At 43.5% G+C, this 22,169-nt stretch overlaps 1 long non-coding RNA gene across 1 annotated transcript; it reads left to right on the forward strand.

The window, feature by feature from the left end:
- The first annotated feature begins 10,701 nt into the window (after positions 1-10,701).
- Positions 10,702-19,907, forward strand: LOC118369883 (uncharacterized). Its single transcript, XR_008095004.1, has 4 exons — positions 10,702-10,833; positions 17,437-17,508; positions 17,612-17,836; positions 18,095-19,907. It is a non-coding gene; the product is annotated as an uncharacterized LOC118369883 (long non-coding RNA).
- Positions 19,908-22,169: the final 2,262 nt, after the last annotated feature.

A 22,169-nucleotide genomic window follows, 5' to 3' on the forward strand; every position in this document is an offset into this window, starting at 1 on the left:
TCAAGTAGAGATTGACGACTATTTAACCATGTTAATCATAACTGAAACAAGCAAACTACAAACATTTAAACAATGAAAGATAATGAATACATGACAAATAGATACAAATATTTAATAAAAAAGAATTCATACAAAAGTCAAGAGATGGCTATAACATGAGTACAAAGTGTTTTTGAGCATCTGTGTGTATTATGGTGTGTATGATCATTTCCCATCTTAAAAATGTATCCCCATTCCCCAATCAAATACCTTCACCAAAAATACAAATCTGTATTTTTTTCTCCGATCTGTTAACCCTCATAAAATTTGACATAGCCTTGTATAAAATGCATTATAAAATAAATGGTGTAATGTACACAAAGCCTTGTATTAAATGCATGATGAGGAAAATTGTGTAATGTAGGCTCCATGAACTATGAAAAGCGTTATGAAGAAAATTGTGTAGGCCTACTGTTGCCTACACAAAAAAGGGCTTTTCTGCACCAGTATCCCTAAGTATTATCTGAAAAAAACCACACATGTTTTCCTATAAATGAAGTCGCACAAAAATGTGTATCTTCTACTACGAATTAAGTCGCACAATTTTTGGGAACTTTTCACACAAATTCATTAAATCTGCTGAAATACTTTTTTTTTTTTTTACATATTTGCACGAATTGAGTGTGAGATTGTGTTGTGTATTATCAGTAGCTAGACAGCTAGCATTAGCATATCCCCCTGACAACCCCACTCAGCACCATGTAGACACCACCCAGAGTGGCCCAGCAGAAAATGATCTGGCCCGAGTGCTGAAAGATGGACGCGGTGCACTTTACGCTGTCAGATGGCCCTGATCGCTGGGCCGCGTCGGGGGCCTCCGTTTTCCTGGGACAGTGGCTGGTTGGAGGGCCAGGCGGCAGAGAGGGCGAGGGAACCCGATCTGGCGGGATGCTTTCCAGTGTGGAGCGTGAGTGCGGGCGCCTGGAGAGCAGAGGCCTCACAATGGAGCTGTTCAGCAGAGAGATGGGAGGACGTTCCAGCCCAGGGCCCAGGGAGAGAGAACCATTGTCACCCAACGCACAGGCACTCAGAGTGAGAGAGAGCGAGAGAGAAAGAGAAAGAGAGGAGAGAGGGAGGAGAGAGAGAGGGTAGGGAAATGATCACAGGTTCGTAGGGAGCACTTGTGATGAAGACATTGGGTGAATAAGCATGGATGAAAGTAATATAATATTTAGAGAGATACCAAGAGAGAAACATTATGTGAAGTATATATATATATAATAATATATGTCATTTAGCAGACGCTTTTATCCAAAGCGACTTACAGTCATGTGTGCATACATTCTACGTATGGGTGGTCCCGGGAATCGAACCCACTACCCTGGCGTTACAAGCACCATGCTCTACCAACTGAGCTACAGAAGTATGATTGGTCAAAGTGAGAGGCATCACAAGGATAATGAATCTGTCCGTCAGTCTGTCGCTATGGGAGTCAGTGGGGGTAAAAGAGCAGGATCAGGGCAGGCAGATGGCCCCTTCTAGCTCATAGTCTATATAGAAGACCTCTCCCAGTTAGCACATAACGTTCTGGGAACCATATGTTTCTTAGAGCTTGGTGAGAGTGTGGTTATCCTATGGCTATTTTGTGTACAACCTTCCCACAACTTTCTGGGAATGGTGCAGGATAGATGCTTGGCTTTGGAACATTCTCAGCACATTTAAGGAACTTGCTTTTCTTGGTATTTCATTACTTTAACAGAACGTTTCCTAAAAGTTAAAACATTGTTACATTTCATTTCCTAAACGTTAAAACATTGTTACATTTCATTTCATTTCAATTTAGGTAATTGTCATGTCTACTCCCGCTCTCCAGCTCCGGCGATCAACGTCGCTGGTTTACTAACCACCGGTCCTGGCAACCCATCATTATGTACACCTGGCAACCATCATTACGCACACCTGCACCCCATCGTCATGCACACCTGGACTTCAACATCTTGATTACTTCCCCTTTATCTAGCACTCTGTAGCCTCTCTCATCAGGCAGTATTGGTTCTGTTCAGACACTTCTCGGCTTGTATCGCGCCATGTTCATTATTATTAAATGCACCAACTGCACACGCTTCCTGACTCCCCGTGTCTCCATTGCAGTAATGTTCTAGGACTGTTCTCCAACTAGTTTGACATTGGGAATGTTCTCAAATCATTCAGAGAAGGTTAACACCTTACACTTGTGGCAATTGTCCTATAAGGATAAGGCTAAACTAAAGATCCTTACAGAATAAATATGGAAAGCATATGCATAACCATGGTAGCATTTAAAATGGAACAGATTGGAGATTATGGGAACGTTAGTAGACTGAAGGTGAGGACACAATGGTTCACCTGACACTAAACTGAATCCGAATATTACACTGTTGATTTTATGTGCGCTTCACTTTTACTGTACTTTTCACCGCATTTGTTGATAACAAAATATGAAAATACTCTGGATACATTCAGCAACACGATAAGAACATTCCTAGAAAATGTGGGGTAGGTGCAACATATTACCCCCCCCCCAAAAATGACAAGGGTTTGAGTGAGAGGACCAACTGGTGTCTCCAAGTGCCTACACACCTCCCAAAAGTGTGCAAGTAATTCCAATGCACTTTTATGACTCAAAGAAGAGTCTTCAACTATAAGGCGTTTGTTTTTTTGCTCGCCTAGCTGTGCTGCTGAGGAACTACAGCAAGCACAGTTGTAGTTGTTTTGTCTGGGACACAGCCCTGCATCCTCGCCTTTACGTAATTACTGTTGTTTACGCAGTCTAGAAAAACGGTCCATTATAAATCGCAGTCTGGGTCATGTTTGCATCATTTTAAAGCTTTTTCTATTGCCAACATGACTTGCTAAATTATAAAATATGCTCTTACAGTGTCAGGCTTTCAGAAGGCAGATCTTAATTTGGTCGCGTATAGAGAATGGAGTCGTGAATTCATTCAGATGTGAGGTCTGCGGCAAATGTTCCTCACAGCACATCAAACACAGGCTCGTTTTGTTCAGGACAACCCAGGGTATAACGCCGTGTCATCTTGTAAACTCCACATCAAACACAGTGATCGTAGATGTGGACACTGTATATTACATGAAATGTATGATGTGAAAATGGACTCACAGGTGTTTGGCTTGCTTTGTATGACATTAAAGCTGTATTTATTATCATCCTCAATGTCTCATCTTTGAAAATACGTCAAATCCTTGTCATTTACAGCATTTCCCTCACCCAGTCAACAACAAATGTGCAAAAGTAGGCCAATTATAGGCAGGGATTGGGGAAACTTCTTGTTGCGTGCGGTGCTCAAGTTCAAAACCCACACAGCCCTGTGAAGCGCAGAACCAGAGCTCTGACGTCATGTATAGCATGTTACTGTACAGCCACTACATTCCAATTTAGGCACTTATTAATGCCCAAATCTACCATTTTCAACCTGTATATGGGTATGAGTATTAAGGGCTGCGAAATAACGTTCTTCTGTGGGAATTTCAGTACCTCAGCGTTACGTTTCCTACAGGTTTCGTCATGGTTCTATTTAAATGAGAGATGTGCAGTGAGGAATCTCTCAGGGCAGTTGCCTTGGGCTGTTACTCTTCTCTATTTTTTACAAATGATTTGCCACTTGTCTTACAAGAAGTTAAAATTGGTATGTATGCTGATGATTGCACACTTTAAACTTCAGCACCTACAGCCAGTGAGCTCACTCTTAGCAAGCAGTTACAGTCAGTGTCAGAATGGGTAATTAACAATAAACTGGTCATACATACATCTAAAACCTAAAGCATTGTAATTGGTTTCAAAGCATTCCCTTAGAACTGAACCTCAACTGGAGTTGTGTATAAAGGGTGAGACCATTGAACACGTTGAAGACGCTGAACTCCTAGGAGCAACATTGGTTGGTCAGTTCTCGTGGTTCGAGTCATATTGACTAAGCTGTTGTGAAGACGGGGAGAGGTATGTCTGTTACAAAAAGATGTTCTGCGTTTTTGACATAAAATATCAACTATACTAGCTGTTCAGGCTATGATCTTGTCCCATCTTGATTACTGTCCGGTAATATGGTCAGGTGCAGTGAAGAAAGACCTGGCAAAGCTGTAGCTGTCTCAAAGCAGAGCAGCCCACCTTGCACTTAACTGCACACACAGAACTAGCATCAACAACATGCGGGATAGTCTTTCACTGTTGAGGGTTGAGGAGAAATGGACTACTTCTCTTCTAGTCTTTAAAGAAGCATTTGTGTGTTGAAAATGCCTAACCACTTATATAATCGATATACATTCACTTCAGACATATACACCCCACCAGACACACCACTATGGGTTTCTTTACGGTACCCAAACCAAAAACAGATTGAATGCATCACTCAGTTATACAATGTCATCGTGGAATGCTCTGCCACCAGAGGTTACTCAGGCAAAAACCAAGTTAAGCTTTAGTAAAAATTAAAAACCCCATCTTGTGTCACATCTTGTATTTCTAAAGACCTAATATAATGTATATAAGAATATGAATATGTATTTATGAATAGTGTATTTTTTGTATTTTTGTTGTCTCTTGGTGTCTTTCATATATACATATACAGTGCATTCGGAAAGTATTCAGACGCCTTGATGTTTTCCACATTTTGTTACGGTACAACCTTATTCTAAAATTGCTTAAATAAAAAAAATCTACACACAATACCATATAATGACAAAGTGAAAACAGGTATTTCGAAATGTTTGCAAATGTATTTCTTTTTTATTAAAAATTAAATACATTTACATAAGTATTCAGACCCTTTGCGATGAGCCTTGAAATTGAACTCAACCTATGCTTCCTGGCTGATGTTTTGGTCACTTTTGAATGCTGGCGGTGCTTTCACTCTAGTGGTAGCATGAGACAAAGTCTACAACCCACACAAGTGGCTCAGGTAGTGCAGCTCATCCAGGATGACACATCAATGCAAGCTGTGGCAAGAAGGTTTGCTGTGTCTGTCAGCGTAGTGTCCAGAGCATGGAGGCGCTACCAGGAGACAGGCCAGTACATCAGGAGATGTGGAGGAGGCTGTAGGAGGGCAACAACTCAGCAGCAGGACCGCTACCTCCGCCTTTGTGCAAGGAGGAGCAGGAGGAGCACTGCCAGAGCCCTGCAAAATGACCTCCAGCAGGCCACAAATGTGCATGTGTCTGCTCAAACGGTCAGAAACAGACTCCATGAGGGTGGTATGAGGGCCCAACGTCCACAGGTGGGGGTTTTGCTTACAGCCCAACACAGTGCAGGACGTTTTCATTTGCCAGAGAACACCAAGATTGGCAAATTCGCCACTGGCGCCCTGTGCTCTTCACAGATGAAAGCAGGTTCACACTGAGCACATGTGACAGTCTGGTGACGCCATGGAGAACGTTCTGCTGCCTGCAACATCCTCCAGCATGACCGGTTTGGCGGTGGGTCAGTCATGGTGTGGGGTGGCATTTCTTTGGGGGGCCGCACAGCCCTCCATGTGCTTGCCAGAGGTAGTCTGACTGCCATTAAGTACCTGAGATGAGATCCTCAGACCCCTTGTGAGACCATATGCTGGTGCGGTTGGCCCTGGGTTCCTCCTAATGCAAGACAATGCTAGACCTCATGTGGCTGGAGTGTGTCAGCAGTTCCTGCAAGAGGAAGGCATTGATGCTATGGACTGGCCCGCCCGTTCCCCAGACCTGAATCCAATTGAGCACATCTGGGACATCATGTCTCGCTCCATCCACCAACGCCACGTTGCACCACAGACTGTCCAGGAGTTGGCGGATGCTTTCGTCCAGGTCTGGGAGGAGATCCCTCAGGAGACCATCCGCCACCTCATCAGGAGCATGCCCAGGCGTTGTAGGGAGGTCATACAGGCACGTGGAGGCCACACACACTACTGAGCCTAATTTTGACTTGTTTTAAGGACATTACATCAAAGTTGGATCATCCTGTAGTGTGGTTTTCCACTTTAATTTTGAGTGTGACTCCAAATCCAGACCTCCATGGGTTGATAAATTTGATTTCCATTGATATTTTTTGTGTGATTTTGTTGTCAGCACATTCAACTATGTAAAGAAAAAAGTACTTAATAAGAATATTTCATTCATTCAGATCTAGGATGTGTTATTTTAGTGTTCCCTTTATTTTTTTGAGCAGTGAATATATATATATATATATATATATATATATATATATATATATATATATATATATATATAGAGAGAGAGAGATAATAATAATTTTTAACAAGGCACACCTGTTAATTGAAATGCATTCCAGGTGAGTACCTCATGAAGCTAGTTGAGAGAATGACAAGAGTGCAAAGCTGTCATCAAGGCAAAGGGTGGCTACTTTGAAGAATCTCAGAAATAAAATGTCATGCTAATATTGTCCCCTGAACTCCATATTGTCCCTCTACACTTTTAGAAAGGGAGGGGCTATCTAGAACCATAAAGGGTCCATCAGCTCTCCTTGTAGGAAAACCCTTTGTGTTTCCAGGTAGAACCTTTTACAGAGAGCTGGCCAGGGGACAGTTTTCCTGCCAAGATGGGGGTAGGGAGGGAGTATAAAACAGCCTGTTTTCTTCCTGGCTGTAAAGAAGAGTGATCTTGTCGGAGGATGTATCGCCCGGCTTGCCTCACACTCTCTGACAGCCGGGGTGATTAGTTACAGCCGTATCTGTCGTTAAAGCTTCACTTATTCAAAAGTTTTACTTGAACCATAAATGGTTCTCAAGTAGATTACTAAGAAAAGCCCATCCATTGTTTAAAAATGACCTTTTTGCCTTTGTGAAGATATATATATATATATTCTACAATGCATAAAATAGCAAAAATAAAGAAAAACCCTCGAACGAGAAGATGTCCAAACTTTTGACTGGTACTGTATGTACTCTTTTATATATATATATATATATATATATATATATATATATATATATATATATATATATGTTTATTTATTTATTTAATGTCATATCTTACGTTGTTCTTGTCTGCTACTGTTCTGTACTTGGTCATGTATTTGAATGTTTTATGTGGACCCCAGGACGAGTAGCTGCTGCATGTGCGGTAGCTGATAGGGATCCTGATAAACTAAAGTAATGTTCTCAAATTGTCTGAATGTTTTAAGGAAGTTATTCGAGAGTAGTTCTCAGAGCGTTAATAAAAACCTACCAGGAAATCTTTCACGGAACCAGAGTAAAACATTCTCAGAACCTCCCTGCAACCCAAAAATAAACCTCCCCAGAACAGAAAATGTTTAGTAGTCAGGAAACGTATGACATCATTCCCATTACCAATGTGAAACTAATAACATACTTTCCCACAACTTTCAAGGAACCAAATGTGCTAGCTGGGCTCTTGGAGTTGGGGAACACAGGTGCTCAGGGGGAGTTTGATCTCTCACCCCCCCCCCCCACCTCTTCTTTCTCCTCCCCCCATTCCTCCCCATCTCTGCCCCACTGCACCACTGTCTCTCAGCCTCTTTGTCTGGCCCTCAGAATTCCTGGAGGAATGTCCCTCATTAAGACGTGCTGGTCATATGAGTATGGCTGTGGTTCCACTTCATGGCTAGAAGCTGGAGGCTCTGAAATGGCACACACACACACACGCACATGCACAAACACACACACACACACACACACACACACACACACACACACACACACACACACACACACACACACACACACACACACACACACACACACACACACACACACACACACACACACACACACACACACACACACACACACACACACACACACACACACACACACACACACACACTGAAAGATATGCATGTACGCACACTCGCACACACACAAGCACACATGCACACACTGGAGCCATGGTGCAGGGGTTAGTTTACCATGTGAGTTCTAGAGATCTGTGGTGTGCATTGCAAGGCCAAAAAGACACATTATGTCCCCATAAATGACTAGTTCTTGTGTATGTTTATTCTCAATGCATTTTTTCCTATCACTATTTGTATGATACATTCAGGTCATGAAAGGCACTGCACCTCAATGGCTGAATTTACCCACAAAACCTCTGCATGGTTTGCACCCCAGTCACCAGGCCCTGGATGTATGCGTGAACAGGCATCTCAGTTTGAGGCCAGTACTAGCTGGCTGCACATCTGGCAACAACATGGTGCCCAAATCAGCCTAAGCCACCGTAGTGTGAGCTGTCAGGGCGCCCAGCGCGACGCCAACCCCCCCTTGCATGCCCAATACAGTCTGTCTCCATCTCGCCATTCATCAGAAGAGTGGCTGAAATGCTTAATGCCAGAACTGGGCTCAGTTTACAGGTCAGAGACAGACACAGAGACGGAGACAGAGACAGAGACGCCTCTCTCCTCTCCTTTTCCCTCCTCTCCACTCCTGCCTTACTATACTGAACAAATGTTCCATACATACACAAAAAGCGTATTTCTCTCAAAGTGTGTGCACAATTTTTTTTACATCCCTGTTAGTGAGCATTTCTCCTTTGCCGAGATAATCCATCCACCTGACAAGTGTGGCATATCAGGAAGCTGATTAAACACCATGACCATTACACAGGTGCATCTTGTGCTGGGAACATTAAAAGGCCACTCTAAAATGTGGCCAAAATATGCATATCTGTATTCCCAGTCATTTGAAATCCATAGATTAGGGCCTAATGCATTTATTTCAATTGACTGATTTCCTTATATGAACTGTAACTCAGTAAAAATCTTTGAAATTGTTGCATGGTGTGTTTATATTTTTTGCTCAGTATAGATGTGCTGGGCTGAGGAGGTCAGGGAAGTGAGATGATATGGGAGAGTGGGCTTCCCCACTGTGCAGGCTCAGCTGTTGGGATGGCACCAGAGATCGAATGTACTCTACTGTAGTGTTTGCAGACTGCGTGACACACCAGGTTCTCAGCTCAGACAACACAAGGGCTTTTCTCGTGACTCAACTGTCTGTCAATCAGAGTTTAAGAACCTGTAGGGGAGACCGGGATTGGTTGTCTCATGGGTTGGTTGTCACAGTGTGATGATGCGTGGGTTGACCCTGCAACCTGGACTCTTAACCCGCAGTCCCCGCAGTTAGGAGCAGGCGGGTTTAGGGTCATTAAATATTGTGTGGATGAAGGGCGGGTTGAATAAAGAGAAAATATTACCTTAAAAATGACATAAATGTATAATTCTTGTGGAATTTAAATCTATAGTCTAGACTGAGGTTTTTCGAGTCATTATTTTAGGCTATCTGGCATTAGTGCGTAAAAGCTTTATCTGTAGGCTATGCGCACCAAATAGTCTACACGCCAATCGCCAAATGCTTTTGAAAACGGGATGAAAAAGTTAGTTGATCCATGGTGGCAAAAAGGACAATGTCATTGTTTAATTCAATAAGAGAAAAGCTGCAAAATGGAGAATTGAAAATAAAGAGAAGGGGGAGCCAGAAAAGTAATGTCGTCACGGATCCGTCCGGAACTTTCATCACGCACACCTGTCCCCTATTCCCACTGATTAGTATTTGTATATATGTGCACTTTGGTTTCCATTGGGGGTTGATTATTGTTACAATGTCCATTTGTGCGTGTGAGCACCTGTGGTTTTCGTGCCCTTGTGCAGATGATTACGGGTCTCGTCCCGTGGGTTAATCATTCTGCGCTTGTTATTTATTCGAGGTACTCCTCGCTCTTTTGTTTGGGTTTCAACCCTGTGTTTTTGTTACGTGTTTGTTTGGTCTTCATCCCCGTGCCTTTACACGGCACGCCGTAATTTGGGGTATAATAAAACATTTTAAAAAAGGCGCAGGAATGCACAATAGCTGTCTCCCTATCCTTCATGCCAACGTGACAAACGTTGATTTGCCGAAGAGGTAAAAAGATTGCTAGCAGTGCCGGTTATGTTTGATGATAATGAGGCGCTAAACAAATTCGTCAGTCACAAGACTAATTCAAATAGGCCTATGGCACGTCAAGGGAACTGTAGCCTACTGTTCAAATGCGTTAAATGAAAACTGACATTTGGACACTGACGGTAGGTCTAGTACCTCACATAGAATGAACGATTTATTGCAGTAAAATGGTACACCAAATGTCGGCTACATTTTTTACTCGGGAACAGTAGTGGAGAAATGTGGTTTTTCTCACAGCATCTTGAAAGAATGCAGTTAGGGACCGTCTGTAAAGGTGCTATCTTTATCAGCAACATAGAAGCTGATATTATTTCAACCACAAATCTGCATCCACGCTGAACTGAAATCTTAACAGAAACATGTTGGGTCATTTTCACAGCTTTCTATTTCATTACAACCGGTCAAGCTGATGACATTTGCATATTTTTGCATTTTCTCACTGGTCCCTAAAGTCTTTGCTCTGCGAAAGAAGCAGAGATGACAGAACTTTACCGTCAACTAGATTTAGGCATTCATTCTTTCGATTTCTGACATTCTGGTGCGCATGTGTTTATTTAGTATTCTAGGGCAACATATAATGACAAAAGAGAAGCTGCATGTATCTAATTATAGACTAGTTGACTAACAGTCTACCAAAATGTCAGGAATTATAAGCAGAAAACGGACTGTAGCCTACAACACATTTTCTATATTAGCTGGTTAGGTTCGGGTGTGGGCCTCAGATATTCACTTTATCACATATAGTTGGGCGGAGGCGGATGGGGTATTAGCAATTGCAGGTGGGTGCTGATGAGCAAAACAGCTGACTCGGGCACCACTATTACGGTGTTAACTACTACCAATCTAAATGGTGCTGTGTAAAATGTGTGAATTCTTTGAAAGAACTCATCCACCTGGTCAATTAATGTCAGCATGACAAAACAATGAGGTGAGAGGAATTTGTGTGTTTCATAGATTAACATAAAATCAATTATTGGTGTTCTCTTTGTAAATGTTTGAATTATGGCAGTATCCATGAACAAATATGTTTGTTGGAAAGGGAGAACTATATGTCAAACATATTTCAGAGTTACTTAGATCAACTCATGTGGTAACTATATCTTAATTACCATGGGTCGGTTGGGGAGGGTTGTAAAATGGAATGTGGGGTTGGTTGTCATTATCAACATTGCCACTACCAGTATAAAATAAATCCCAAGCTCCATTGTGCTTGTGCTATAAAGAGCTCCCTTCCTTGCCTCTCTCACACACACATATTGTATATGTGCAAACATAAGCGTACACACACACAAATGTACAAAATATTAAATATGTTATTCTCAAGGCATAAAATGCAGAATTTTGATAGGAACCTCGTTTGATCAAAGAAAGGTTTGGCATATTGCTTCACTTCCTGTTACAAAAAGGAATAAGCTGCTAGCAAACATTGTGACAACCAACCCCATATGGTGTGACATCCAATCCCATGAAAGAATAAGATCTGAGGATAAGAGCGTCTGCTAAATGACTTAAATGTAATGTAAATGTAAAAAAGGGCCCCCATTTCAATATTGAAAAGAGTCTTGTAAGGTAGACTGGTGTTGAGAAATACACGCAAGAGTTAAAAGTGTGACAACCAACCCCGATTTCCCCTACTGCTTCCAGTGGGGGTTTTCCTTTCGGCGAAGCAGTAAGGGGGACAGAGATGGATGTGGCACAGCTGGGGCAGAGGGGTGAGGGTGTGATGGGGCAAGGGTTTGAGAGTGATGGCTGCTCTCTGACTGTCGACTCCGGGTCGGGCCCAGGGGGGTGAAATTACACGCTCTGTTTAAGCATACGGCTACCAAAGAGCAGAAGGCTGTGATGGATAACCAACACCCCACATGGAGTCCCACCCCGCCGGGTCACTGCAGTAGGCACCCACTGACACACACTCACACTGTATGCTGTACATATACTCACACACACTCTCAAATTCGAACACACACACACACACTACCTATAGACAAATTCAGCTTTAAGAAAAACCTGAATTCATAACATGTAGGCCTATAGGAGATAAAATGACATGCACATACTCTTTCTGGTGGTGGATGGAAGCCAGATTCTAGTATGGATTGAATCCAGGCCAATCATAAACTGCTGGTCCACATTAAAGCCCAGTTATCTCCCAGACTGACCTAATGGAAAGAGGCAGACTGTACGTTAACATGAGGTGAAGTCAAAGAGATTGCTAGAGGTAGTAGATAAGATACCTGCCCATGACATGGCCAACCCCGGGATGCTGGCCTCCATGCTGGCCTTCCAGAGTTGCAAAGAAAAAGCCATAACTTAAAAATAAAAATAAAAGACCAAGATGGGCAAAAGAACACAGAGAAACTCTGCCTAAAACGCCAGCAACCCAGAGTCGCCTCTTCACTGTTGACATTGAGACTGGTGTTATGCAGGTACTATTTAATGAAGCTGCCAGTTGAAGACTTTGTGAGGCATCTGTTTCTCAAACTAGACTCTGTAATGTACTTGTTCTTTTGCTCAGTTGTGCACCGGGGCCTCCCATTCCTCTTTCTATTCTGGTTAGAGCCTGTTTGCGCTGTTCTGTGATGGGAGTAGTAAACAGCGTTGTACGAGATCTTCAGTTTCTTGGAATAGCCTTCGCCTTGGAAGAGCCTCCGCATGGAATAGCCTTTATTTCTCAGAACAAGAATAGACTGAGGAGTTTATGAAGAAAGTTATTTGTTACTGGCCATTTTGAAACCACAAATGCGGACGCTCCAGATACTCAACTGGTCTAAAGAAGGCCAGTTTTATTGCTTCTTTAATCAGGACAACAGTTTTCAGCTGTGCTAACATAATTGCAAAAGGGTTTTCTAATGACCAAATAGGCTTTTAAAATTATTAACTTGGATTAGCTAACACAACGTGCCATTGGAACACAGGAGTGATGGTTGCTGATAATGTGCATGCCTATGTATATATTCCATAAAATATCAGCCGTTTCCAGCTACAATAGTCATTTACAACATGAACAATGTCTACACTGTATTTCTGATCAATTTGATGTTATTTTAATGGACGAAAAAATGCTTTTCTTTCAAAAACAAGGACATTTCTAAGTGACCCCAAACATTTGAATGGTAGTGTACATCAAACCAAGAATCAATGAGCTGCAATGAGGTGGGTTCATATCCTACAGTTAAAAGGCCTTTGGCTTTTGTTGTGGTTTACAGTACTCTTTTCTTTATTAAAGCCTTACCAAGTCTATGATTGATCATCAAGATGAAGGTGCAGCTGCATTTTATGTACCCACAATCTGTGTGATGTCTGAACCACTAAGAAAGGTCTGCATTCCCTGATGATTTACTGAGATATCTATAGGACTGGATCTTTTGAAAGCTGCTGACTAAAGCACTCAGGGGGTTTTGACAAGTGCAGTAACAAGGCATGTAATTCCATTGCTATGTCTCATCAACCAGATCGTAAAATACTGTGTGAATCACAAAGAATCACTCCCCCTTGGGTTGTTATACACACAATGTGTTCTGCGTGGACGTGTTTAACTATTCTTGTGGGGACCAGAAGTCCCCACAAGAATAGCAAACTAACAACAATTTGACAAACTGGGGACATTTTGTTAGTCCCCACAAGGTCAAATGCTATTTCTAAGGGGTTTAGGGTTAAGGTTAGAATTAGTGTTAGGGTTAGAATTATGTTGGTCAGGGTTATGAGCTAGGGTTAATTTTAGGGTTAAGAGCTAGGGTTATGTTTAAGGTTAGGGATTAGGGAAAATAGGATTTTGAATAGAACTGAATTATGTGTCCCCAAAAGTGTAGCTGTACAAGACTGTGTGTGTGTGTGTGTGTGTGTGTGTGTGTGTGTGTGTGTGTGTGTGTGTGTGTGTGTGTGTGTGTGTGTGTACATCTGGGAATGCATACAGTATGTGCGTTTGCATGTGAGAGAAAAAAGGTCGATCAATAGCGGAAACTAAAGCACTTCTCCACTGCATTTCCATGGCTGCTATGTGAAGCTGAGAGGGAGAATTCCAGAGGTGGTGGGAGCAGTGTGCCCTGTCTGCGTAAACAGGCTGCTGAAATTTACTACCACAGTGATTCTCCCTCCCTCCCTGCACTGCTCCCGTTTCCCACCTCTGTGCCAATCCCTGTCCGCCTCCATCACTCTACTGTCTACTGCTGCTCTAGGACCAGGGGCCAAAGGGTTTCTCTGTCCGTGACTAAGAGGCCCCTCAGATACAATGGGGTTTAGCTGGCATAGAAAGCATAGACATCTTTTTTTATTTTTCAAATGGCCTGCCACTGGCATTAAACAAAGCATGTGTGTCCGTGTATGCTGATGATTCAACCATATATGCATCAGCAACCACAGCTAATGAAGTCACTGAAACCCTTAACGAAGAGTTGCAGTCTGTTTTGGAATGGGTGGCCAGTAATAAACTGGTCCTGAACATCTCTACAACTAAGAGCATTGTATTTGGTACAAATCATTACCAAAGTTCTAGACCTCAGCTGAATCTGGTAATGAATGGTGTGGCTGTTGAACAAGTTGAGGAGACTAAAAGACTAGGTGTTACCTTAGATTGTAAACTGTCACGGTCAGAACATATACATTCAATGGTTGTAAAGATGGGGAGAGGTCCATCCCTAAGAAAGAGAAGCTCTGCTTTTTTGACACCACACTCCAAAAAGTAAGTCCTGCAGACTCTAGGTTTGTCTTATCTTGATTATTGTCCAGTCGTGTGGTAGAGTGCTGCAAGGAAAGACCTAAGCGGTGTTCGAATACTCATACAACCCACACTAACCAAACTATTTGTGACGTGAATGAGTATATAGTATGCCAAAATGCAGCGTGGTTATAATTCATGGTTATTTAATAATGAAACCATACATGAATAAACTACAAAAAACAAGCAACGTGAAAACCCGATACAGTCCCGTGTGGTACAAACACTGACACAGGAGACAACCACCCACAAAACCCAACACAAACCAGGCTATCTAAATATGGTTCCCAATCAGAGACAATGACTAACACCGGCCTCTGATTGAGAACCATATCAGGCCAAACATAGAAATAGACAAACTAGACATATAACATAGAATGCCCACTCAGATCACAACCTGACCAAACAAAACATAGAAACATACAAAGCAAACTATGGTCAGGGTGTGACAATTGGTCATAGTATGGATAGAGTTAGTATGCCAAAAGTTCCCGGATGTCGTACTAAATTCGCCAAAATATGAAGTATACAAACAGAGGACACTATTTCTGTACTTTATGGCCCATAATGCATTTATTCAGGAAATGTGCTTCAGGAAATGGCGGAAAATATGCAGCTGAAGTCCAACAATAGCGGATACAAATTCATTGCTTTAACTAACTTTGAGACATGTTAACAAAATGTTGAGCGATGTAATAATTAATTTTCAAATACATTACCTTACACGTTGTTGGCTGACTATTTGTTAGCTACACTGTCCTCACGAACCACATAGCATATCATTACAGCAGTATGTTAGCTAGCTCCCTAACGTTAGTTGGCTACTTATATATCAAGCTTGCCAGCATATTAACTATATGTTATCTAACTAAATACACAACGGTTATTGACTTGATTATTCCCGTCATTCTTAGCTTAGCTAAATGGTATAGTCATTGTGCATTTTCAATTAACATTCGGGTGCTTTCGTAAATTCGCTCTGGCTACCTACTCCGATTTCAGGGCACTCTCGTCTGAGTGTACCAGAGCGCAGAATAATGAATTTACAAATGCTCAACACTGGTTGAATGTGGCTGGTGCCAGTTAACGTTGGCAAAAGAGCGTAATTAAATTGTTGCCAGCAAAATAGTCGCTAACGCTCTGGATAACATGAAAACTGCCTAACCAGCTCTGCTAGGGTGAGGAAAATGGTTAGAGTGGTCACTCTCATTTGTGTCTGGAAGTAGCTAGCAAGCTAGCCAAAGTTAGCTTGGGTGCTTGACTGCCGTTGTAAGGTCATAACGCTAAAATCAAACCTACTCCTCCGACCTAGTGTCCAGTGTGCGCTCCGAGAGCGAAGCGCTCTGAATTAACAAAGGACAATCTGACAACGCTCTGAATTTACGAGCGCACTTTGGCATTCCAGATTGAATTTAAGAACACACCCGAAGTCGTAAAATGTCTAACTAGTCATTTGTTATGCTAACTAGCTAGCAAGAGGTTGCATAGCAACAGCATCAACTTCCAGTAGACCGGCAAAGAGCTAGTACGCTCAACTGAAAGGCTACTGTTCTGTTTACAGTATACTAAAACGAACAAATAGTATATAGTATGTGGTGTATACCCATTAAGTATATAGTATACAGTATGTTAGCATGGGTATTTTAACACAGCTCTAGTTAAGTTCTAGCTGGAACAGAACAGAGTTGCACGTCTTGCTCTTTATTTTAATCAGAGGGCTAATGTACTGTAAATACTATGCATGCCAGTCTCTCTTGGCTAAGAGTTGAGGAGAGACTGACTGCATCCCTTCTTTTTATAAGCTCCGACACACACACTTAACCCACCAGACATGCCACCAGGGGTCTTTTCACAGTCAGGAGACAAAGGGCTGTGAGACATGGGTTTTATCCTAGACACATGAAAAGTGGGCTGTATACAGAGGGTACGGGGTAACAGAAGACAAACAGCAGAGGGGCGAAAAACATAGGAGATGGGGAAAGGGCCGATGAACCCGGGGGAAAGTTTACGGGGCTCCTCCCGAAGGGGCAGGTCTCGAGTGGACAGCCATACCCTCTTCCCGAGACGATATAGGGGAGCCGGGGTCCAGTGGCGGTCCGCTTGTTGTCGATACCTGGAGGTGGTCTTAAGAAGAGCCTTCCAGGTACAATGACAGCGGCGGACAAACATCTGGTCCGTGGGCATGCTGATATTCGGCATATTCGACCCACACTAGTTGCTGGCTCCAGGTGGTGGGGTTGGTGGCCCACACTAGTTGCTGGCTCCAGGTGGTGGGGTTGGTGGCCCACACTCTCTTTCTCTTCTGTCACACAATCAAATCAGATCAAATTCTATTTGTTGCATGCACATGAATACAACAAGTGTAGACCTTACTGTGAAATGCTTAGTTACAAGCCCTTAACCAACAATGCAGTTCAAGAAATAGAGTTTAAAAAATGTTTACGAGATAAACTAAAGTAAAAAGTAACACAATAAAATAACAATAACGAGGCTTTATACAGGGGGTACCTGTATATATCATTCATGTCATTATATATATATATATATATCATTTATCATTCATGTGTTTCTGCCCAGGAGCATTTGTTGGACTTTTCATCACTTTTATGAGTGCTTCTAAAACTAGTGACATTCAAACAGACAAGACAACCCAAAGCAAACACGATATCAATCTGGCAGCTCAGACACAGGGCTCTGTCTGTGTTTATGCAAGCAGGTCTGTAACAGCACTGTGCAGCTCACACAAACGCATCAGGCACACATACACACACATGCGCAGACACACACTTGAAGGGATGCATCACATTTCACACTCAGGTCCCATGTGGGTGCCGTGACGAGACCGTGTCCAAAGATCCTGACAAGGAGTATGTGGACAAAGAGAATATGGTGAGTTGGCTGGGGATGTTGAACTCTTGATGATGGCCATTGTAAGTGAACTATTCATCTTTCAACTTTCTGCCAGTCTAAACTCAAAGCCTTATTTTCACAGCATCATTACCCCCCCACCTCAGCGTGTCAGGAGGGTACACCCTACTCTCCATTCCCCCAGGAGGGTGTTCAGGGCTGGGGGGGGGTCAGTCTGGGGTCAGTCCAGCCCAGGGCTCCAGGAAGCTGGGCTGTCAGGGCCTCTGGGACCCCTGCTGTCTGTTTGGGTTGGAAGAGTCAAAGGGCGTGGCCAGCACAACAGGAAGGGCCCTCCTGCACTGACTGACAGGTATCCATCAGCTCTGATCTACTGTGGCTCTAAGAGACAACCTCAGAGACTGTGTGTGTGTGTGTGTGTGTGTGTGTGTGTGTGTGTGTGTGTGTGTGTGTGTGTGTGTGTGTGTGTGTGTGTGTGTGTGTGTGTGTGTGTGTGTGTGTGTGTGTGTGTGTGTGTGAGAGTATAGGATTGCTAGTCAATGGGTTTCTGAGTGTGTGGACATGTAGCCTACTGTGCTAGTGAACCAAAAATGTCTCTATTTTTTTACAGGTTGGCCTTTCAGGTGTTTGCCTCTGGGAAGAGTCACCTTTAACCTGAGCTCTGCTGGAGCAAGGGAGACTGTGTTACAGTTTGCTTAGCCTGAGTTTGTAAGAGCTGCAGGTCAAATTATGAACGTCTGTCTGGTTTTAAAAGAGATCACTTGTTATGAACTTATGGGAGGTGTACAGTGCCCATACCTCTGACCCTATTAGCAATGTTTGGTCTCCACATCTCACATAGTGGGAACATGAGTAGAAATGCTCACAGTCTATTCCCTAAACACTGCATCTCTGAGTCCCTGAGCCGTTCCCCACAACGTTCTCTCTGCGCTCCCTGAACGTTCCTGGCTAGTGCAGTGGGGCTCCTGGTATCCTCCAAGCAGACAGCTCTTTAATGACTGTAGCTCCTGTGAAAATCGCCAGCGGCGCATTTCCACTGGATGCCTCGAGGCTCTGGGAGCTCCTGGTAAAGCTATCAGCATCAGCCCTGGCACGGCCTTCTCTTGCTAAGTGGACGGTTGTAAATATGAGAGTGACAGAGGGGAACCCGACACCGCCCCCAACCCAACCGCAACGCAGCAACGACGCTCAGGTCCATGTGAGCGTAATTACACGGGTGTGGAGCAATCACACAGCCGGCAGCACACACACACACACACACACACACACACACACACACACACACACACACACACACACACACACACACACACACACACACACACACACACACACACACACACACACACACACACACACACACACACACACACACACACACACACACACACACACACACACACACACACACACACACACACACACACAACATACAGCAACACACACCTGTTTAGTCACACCCTTGTACACTGGCTTGATGTTCTTCATTCTTTTTGTACATTTTACATTTAAAAGGGGAATCTGCATTTTCTACGTCCAGTTTTGGACTTATAAATATGTACCCATTGATTCTTGAAGAATATATGTTCTAAACACCATCAGAACCCCAAATATAAGCTTGTTTTACTCCAATGCGTTTAAACACTATATAGCCTTAAAACATGGCTAAAACTAGAATTATAAAACCATAACATCATGGATGGTCAGTCCTTGTATCCATGGCTCTGTCTATACATTTGAGAGCGGTTCGATTTCTCCAGACCCATCCCTCACAGCTTTTTACTGTGACAGCGGTGCGGAGAACTCTTCATTATTATTGTCTCAACTGCTTATCCCTGCATTAGAAGTCTTGATGAATCTCTTTAGTCATTTGGTTGACCGCATATTCCTTCATGACTCTTCCGTCTCTTCTTCATCTCTAAGCCCCATCCACGTGGTTCCATAAATACCAAACTTGACTTCATATTGGCTTATTGTCTACTGGGGTCATTATGGGGTCCCTAAAACTAGATGTTTTATAGTGATGTGTTGTTTTACAGGGTTCAGCCATAGTAGTACAGCGCAAATGGAGAACATTAGGGTTAAGTACCTTGCTCAAGGGCACGTCGGCAGATTATTCACCTTGTCGGCTCAGGTATTCGAACCAGCAACTATTCGGTTACTGGCCCAATGCTCTAACCACTAGAACACCAGCCGCCCTCTGTATGTATCCATCTGTATGTGGCTGGGACTTCACCAGCCTTACACTTTATTAAGCAACTAAACACTGATTTAACAAACACACACGTCAGTCCTCATTTCTGTCCCAAAACAGACCCTCCAATTGCATTAGGTGGAGTGGTTTGTTTGTCTGTCTGTAATTGTCTGTCATTGGCTGGTGCTTGATTACTGTGGTGATTCTCATCAGGGACAAGAGTTGATGATTAAAGGTGATCATGGAAATCTTTTTGTTAATTTTCTCTTCTGATTGGCCAAGCAATCCTTTTATCACACCCTTAGGAAAAAAAGGACTTGATTCGAACTGTTGAAAATCAGTGTTAGTGATAGCCATTAGCTTGTTTGGATTAAAATGAACGTTGGGTTTGTGGTTTAATTGATGCCATGTTGTGCATGTGTGTGTGTGTGTGTGTGCATGCGTGTGTGTGTGTGAGAGAGAGAGACAAAGCAGGAAAGAGATATTACTCGTGATAGCCAACTGCACTATGTCTGTCTAAAAGTAACTATTGTTCTATTCAATCTGTATCGCAGAAGTTCAGAGCAACAGTGTGATTTAAATTTAACGGCAATGTGCCGCGTCAGCGGAGACTGCGCTTGCGGTAAAGGCTGCGTGTGTCCTCTCTACCTGAAATGACCTTTACATTTCTATCACGCAATCTGTAACGCTGCAGCGATACAGACAGGATAGAGATCTGAATGAAGACGTTTCTCAGTGTGAGTGGCTGGCTCTGTTTTTCCTTCGTCTCTCCCCTCTCTCTTTCCAGAGTCAGTCTGAGTCAGTCTTCCTGTTGAAAATCCCTCCAATATTAAACCATAATTGAATTACAGACTGTCTGGTCAGGGCCCAACACCCTGGCCTCTATGTGGAGAACACAGCAGCTATACGGATGCCTGGAAAACATTGGGCAGTATTAGACACAACTCTCGAAAAAATAATCAAGATTTTCCCCTACGTGCTAAGGAGTCCTCGTCTATAACATAATACCTTTCGAATAATCAGTGACAGGTGGACGGGTTCAACAAATGTACGAAAAATGCAAAGAGCCAGCCGCGCCGGAATCCCATCTGATCTAACTAGGATTAGCGGAGGTTGAGTCTCACGCCTGATCTGGAGGGAGTCAGCAGGCCAGAGGGAGTCAGCAGGCCAGAGGGAGTCAGCAGGCCAGAGGGAGTCAGCAGGCCAGAGGGAGTCAGCAGGCCAGAGGGAGTCAGCAGGCCAGAGGGAGTCAGCAGGCCAGAGGGAGTCAGCAGGCCGGAGGAGTCAGCAGGCCGGAGGGAGTCAGCAGGCCAGAGGGAGTCAGCAGGCCAGAGGGAGTCAGCAGGCCAGAGGGAGTCAGCAGGCCAGAGGGAGTCAGCAGGCCAGAGGGAGTCAGCAGGCCAGAGGGAGTCAGCAGGCCCAGCAGGTCGAACTATACTGAATGTGTGTGTTTAAAGACATGGGGGCATGTTAGGTGAGTGAGGAGCAACAAGCCAGGCTGAATCCCTCTGGACGTGCTCTGATTAGGGATTCACGACTGGCCTGGGCTCCTTCCGTTACTGCAGAGCAGCCAACAGCTCTTTGGACTGTCAGCATGCCCAAGCACCACACACAGTACAACACTGAATCAGACTGTGAATGGTAGCCTGGTTACAACTCAAAACACAGCCTAAACAAGGAGGCTTTACTCTATTAGGTCGGATTGAATAGAAAATAATGTCCAATAAATGGAATGGCCGTAAATTATGTTCACGTTTTATTTAAGCTTGGATTTAATGTATAGTGCTGTATAAATCACATTGATGGGGAAGATGACCAGCTGGCTTTTCTTGAACTTAACCCTATAAATCAGGTCTTAGTGTGTTTACATGGAAAGGCCGTGGCTCTACCGATATCATTGACTTAAACAGCCCCAGTGTGTGTCTATAAGTCAAACAGATACGTTCACTGCTGTTGTCTTCAGTCTGAGGTACAGATGCAAATCACCAATCATTACATTCTCGTCCTCCGGGCAGTGCGCCTTGTGACATTAGTCGCTTCAAACTGATATACCTCTTGAGCCAACTCTTGCTCATCAGCACCAAACTGATTGGAATCCCCTCCTCCACTTGGAGACATGCAACAGTAACTTCCCTGGTAAGAAACTCTCTTCCCGGTTATAGGTGGTCCTAACTCGTTTAAATTGAACATCCGCCAGGCTTATAGAAGAGCCTACAAGCCAAGGCACATGAGGCCTTTAATCATAAGGTTACTGAATAGATTCTTCTCAGTCTGTCCAAGTCTTATAAACAGACAGCACAGCGCCCCCTCTTCCCCATCCTCCATTACTACATCTAACAGTACTGAGCAGGTCTCCTCTCCTCTTAACTTGAAGAACTGACAGGCAGGGACAAAGATGAGGACTGTTCTGGTCAAGATGACTCACCTCATCCTGCTCTGGCTCTGAGCCATTAGGAAAGGAGCATCAGCAATAGCTCAGTTACCACTGGCC

This window comes from Oncorhynchus keta, chromosome 36, assembly GCF_023373465.1.
Source record: "Oncorhynchus keta strain PuntledgeMale-10-30-2019 chromosome 36, Oket_V2, whole genome shotgun sequence".
NCBI lineage: Eukaryota > Metazoa > Chordata > Actinopteri > Salmoniformes > Salmonidae > Oncorhynchus > Oncorhynchus keta.